The following is a 5,168-nucleotide window of genomic DNA, read 5'->3' on the forward strand; positions in this document are numbered from 1 at the left end:
AAAGTCTTACGAGTTTTGACATCACAGCCATTAGACTTTCTGATGAGTTTCTTTGGAATTTTCTGATGTATTCCTAATGTCATTCTATAACATATTGGCCACCGTCTTTCTGTAGAACTCTTGACGAGTGCTTTTCTTGTGAGCATGAAATGTCTTCCTAATGTGTGCTCCAAAGCAGTTTTCTTGTGACTTTCTCACGTCTTCCTAGCGAATCTCTAATGAGCTTATACATTAGACTGCCGGTGCTCGTATTACTCCTATAACAAAATTGGCCACCACGTGTGGTAACATTTTCTCATGTGTCCCAATGGCAGTCAGACCTTATTTAAATATGTTACCTGTGCGTGACTATCTTTGGTGCTATATATATGCAGCCTGTATGCATGTATGTCCAGTGAAGATGCAGCACTTCTGACATGTACATGGGCATTACATATGCTGCATGTTAGACATTACTCAACGAAAGAAATTTAACAAAAACATTTATTGGGCATATCAATGCTTCCTTAAATGCAGAAGGAGGTTAAATGAAAGGAAAACACAGTATCAGCCTGGTTACGGATGTGATATCTCCCTTTCATTTAATCTCGCTACTTATCACTGAGGAGAGGCTGTTCTTGAGGTGGAGTGTCGTCATCTTGAAGTAAGTGCATGTGTACCCTGCATGGTAGAAAGGACAGATAATTAACAAAACTTGGCAATCAACCACAGAAATACACGCTGTATCACTTGCTGCAGAACGGTCTGGAGACGTTATAGCTAGTTCTGCGAAAAATTTATGTGGTGTCGGTTCACACAAAGTTGAGGAACCACTGTGTGGCCTTTGGGTGCAGCAGTAACTACAGTAAGCAGAAATTGCTCTTGGCGGAACAAATGTGCAACATGGATCAGCTGTGGCGTGTGTACATGTCGTGAACTACTTCAGCTATATCGGTTTCTACTTGACAAAGGACAGCAGTGTCTGTGGATTGCTAGCGTGAATGAGAAATTCTCACTAATTACTTGGCATGGAAATGAGCGTAGGAGTGTTTGTGTATGGGCAACCCAATGCATCCCAGAGACATCCAAGTGCCAGTCGTTATAGAATATTTGCATCAGCTACGGGCACAGTTCTCATACATTCCAAGCCTACTATGTCATGCATGTGTTGGCCTCCTGAATGATGGCATATATCCCATTCAAGAAATACACCACACCATGTCTGGGGTTTTTTATCATTTATACCCGAGCACTGCTTTCAGAGGGAGGGCACAAGTTGAAAAACAAATGCGTAGAAGCATGACGAACAAGCTTGCATAAAAATAATTTAATAAATAAGCATGGTGGTTGCTATGCCACGTCGTTAGAGAGTATTCCTCTTTGTCATGCAATCATAATGAGCGTCGACTGACACACGTCCCATTTTTGGCTGTGGTATTCTTCACTGATTTTGTTGTATCAGTCGGTTGCCATAGGCGAACGAAACAGATAAACAAGCTAAATCCAGTGCACAGCCTGTCGTGTCAATGCATGGTCAAATAAGACGAGCACACTGGTCCTTTGAGTGAATTACGGTGCCCTCCTAGGCGCATGCTGAGGCACCGGCTAGTCAGCGTGCCCGATGTACATTGGACCAAATATGCACGTGATCAAAAGAGTAGCCTACATTAACCCTGAAAGATACGAGACAAATTTTGGGTATTTTTAACTAAGCAAGCCTCCAATGCCTGGGTGCCTTTGTCAATTCACTTGTGGACTGCAATGCACGTATATTTTCAGCAAAAATAAATTAGGCAGCATATGCACAACAGTCATGTTGTATGGTCTCCCTTCCCTCGCTGCGCAAATTTTGTCCTGAAAAGTTACATGAACTGATTGAATTGAAAATTGAATCGAGAAACGCAAAGAGGCAAGCGAGGCTTGCTTGGTTAAAGGTAGCACCAAATTTGTCCAGTGCGTGTCAGAGGCACTGTGCTGTATTCCTTTCACATGTGGTCAAATGTACATCGCGCAGACTGGCTGGTGCCTAAATATGTACCTGTGAGATCACCATATTTCATTCAAAAGACCAGTATGCTCGTCCGACTTGGCCACACATATCTGCAATGGGGCTTCAGGCCAGATTAGGATTGTTTATCTGTTTTCACCCATGGCTGAAAATTGGCAAGAGAAATCAGTCAGGCGCACCACATAAATAACAATAAGTGTGAGCCAGCCCCCATTATCAATGCATGAAGAAAGGCATCCTTTGTAGATTACAAGGGATAGAAATTAGTCTGTGCCTATTTACTTCTTTTTATGCAGACACCATTTACCATGATTTTATGCCTTTGAATTATAACTTCTGCCATCCCTCTCAAATTAACTGGTGCACAACACAAGTGCACATCCAGTGCTATTTTTGTTAGTTTTTCCAACAACTTAAACAGTCAGTTGTTAGCCAAGGTCTTGTTGCATAGTCTTCCTTCTCTCACTGCGTAAATTTTGTCCTGAAATGTTACATGAACTGATTGGTAAATTCAAATGGACACTACAAGTTTCGCCGAGTGGACACAGCTGGTTCTCAGAAATGCACAAAAACAGTGATGGGTATCTGTTGGCATCCTGTAGTGTGTGCAAACTAGCTGTGACATTGCTGCAGTAAACACACTCACAACTGCTACAATGCCTACCAGCATGAATAAGGGCAGCTTGCAAAGAAAAGAATACGAAGAAAGTGAGAGAAAAAATAGAAAGCTTACCAGAAAACACCTCACTACTTAAGTAACTGCAGCACAATGAATACTGGCCTTCCTATTTCATTTCAAGAAATTCTAGTTCATCAAATGTGTATTTGCCAGTGACAGTTATTCTGAGAACAAGACAGACATGATTGTAAATATCAATGTTAAACAATGGTAGGCACACTGCGTGCTTAGACCTGTGATATATATGGCACACTACACTTCGAATTCTTACATGGACAAAAACAGCACATGTGTGTATCATAAGCAGAAAGGAAAACAGGGAAATATGGGCTACAGCATAAGAAACAGTTCCAAACAAATAAAACCAAGATAAAAAGAAACATACTGTGTAATAGGCAAACATAAAATGGACTTGCAGCCAAGCAATTGATGCGAGAAAAATAAACGTCAGGACATGCGACGTGTAGTTTTAACAGAACAAGATAATGTGTGCATAATATCTACAAACACAAATAAGCAGCAAGTGGAATGATGTTGCAGAAATATTTAGCCTATTTAGCAAGATGCATAAAGTAATATGTCGATACACTTATTCACTAATGATACCGAGATCCTACTTTTGTGAACACGTACACTTAAAGCATACCTCACATATCCATCCAGATTACACGCCGTGTTGCTGCAGCCATGGCCACGGGTTATGTGGACACTGTTGTGGGTCACGGCTTCACCACTACAAAGAGAATTCTGTGTTAACTTATAGCTGTGGCACAGTAAGACTATCACATAGTGAACACATGCAAGGAGCATGTAAAAACAGTCATGAAAAGAATGCATGCACTGGTGCAGGGTGGCAACAGAGCACAAAGTCAAAGTTACTGATGAATGTCACGATAACAGGGACCCCTTCAACAAGGCAAAATTTCAAACGCAGGAGCAGCAGCGCATTACATGAATGTTTGTTTACATAACGATTCTAGAGTTTCTTTCATAACTTTAAGTAACTATCCCTTGTAATGTTTACTTACGTCGAAGTTATGGCAACACCCCTTCAAAACAAACCTGTACTAGTAGCACGCTGTGATTGCTTACATTTTTTTCCCCAATACTGCTCGTAAATCGAAAACCTTGTAAGCAGAGATTATCTACAACGTCGAATCATTTATAAGCGAGGAAACGTCATAGCAGTAAGAATCGGTCAAGAGGTAGATAAGTCGTTATCATGCGACTTCAGCAGAAAAACGGGAGCTCACGCACAAGCGCGCATGATGAACACGATTATTTCTGAACGTAATCTTTCTCATCAGAAGAAAACGCTTATCAAGATTTTCAATTCTGCATTATGGCAATTAATTCGCGCAACTAAACTCTGACACCCAGCAAGCATCGGCATAGGTTTCACTGTTGTCGTGGGAGTTCTCTTTCCTACGTTCGCAAGGCACCCCATGCCCACACGAGAAGCACGCACAACACGTGTGTAGTTAGCAAGCACGGTTACTCACCTTTTGAACGGCCCGACGCGGTCGAAAAGCGCCCTCCAAGTTGCCAGTGCTTCGATGCTACTCCCAGCAGACATACCGGTGCATAGTGGACGAGCAGTGGCACGCTAACAACACGCATTATTTCTTCGCGACGTCCACCCAACTTTCCACGACAACCAGAGACAAAGGGAACGCACTCCACAGCATGAACATCGTTGGTCCACATTTCGCTGGCGCGCCACGCACACGGCGAGTTTGCAGCGAGACACAAGTTGTCTGTGGCGCTTTTGCGCACGCGAACTAAGTCACATTTGGTTACAGCAAACACAAAAACACACGATCTAACAAGCACATCGTTGCAGCTCGCACACCCGACCGACTCGAGTACAGAGCGACAGGCTGATTGGATTGGATTGGATAGGAAACGGGACGGTAGGTGGCGCCACGAACAGGTCGGTTGGGGCCAGCCAATGTCTCGGCTAGCGTCATCTGAGGATTTGTGCGGCTGCCTAATTGCGCATAGCTGTTGCAAGACAAAGAGAACCAAAGATAAGTCTATATTGTAAGCTATAGCTTGGCATAGAAGGAAATTCTATAACGCATTTTCAATTTGAATCGCTTCGGCTATCTGCAGCCAGCAAAAGCATGGCCTTCGAGATCTGAAAATGTTAACCCTATAGAAAGCCGTTGCGGTGACGCTATTCGAACGATTTTCACTTCAGTTACCTCTCATAAAAACCGTGCATTACGCATTTCGCTGCTCCCCGTGCTACCTGCGCCGTCACTTCAATTTAAATAACTTCCTGCTGTCGTTCACATCAACTATATAGCCTCAGACATCGTTGACGCGATCTCCGAGCGACACATGTGCAGTGTGCGATGTTTTAGTGCCCGTTGCAACAGTGTCAGTCGGAAATCATTGAATCTGCTCGTGTGGCGCAGCTTACACCCCTGTCGTCCGTATCTTGCTTTCGTGTTGGCGTGTTTAACGTGCGCGGGTTGCACTCCTGTCGCTCGTGCC

The 5,168-nt window shown here is 43.3% G+C and overlaps 1 long non-coding RNA gene across 1 annotated transcript; it reads right to left on the reverse strand.

The window, feature by feature from the left end:
• Positions 1–465: 465 nt before the first annotated feature.
• Positions 466–4,443, reverse strand: LOC135901019 (uncharacterized). Its single transcript, XR_010564000.2, has 3 exons — positions 4,169–4,443; positions 3,313–3,399; positions 466–660 (listed from the first exon to the last, which is right to left on the reverse strand). It is a non-coding gene; the product is annotated as an uncharacterized lncRNA (long non-coding RNA).
• Between the last annotated feature and the right edge of the window lie 725 nt (positions 4,444–5,168).

Source organism: Dermacentor albipictus, chromosome 2, assembly GCF_038994185.2.
Source record: "Dermacentor albipictus isolate Rhodes 1998 colony chromosome 2, USDA_Dalb.pri_finalv2, whole genome shotgun sequence".
NCBI lineage: Eukaryota > Metazoa > Arthropoda > Arachnida > Ixodida > Ixodidae > Dermacentor > Dermacentor albipictus.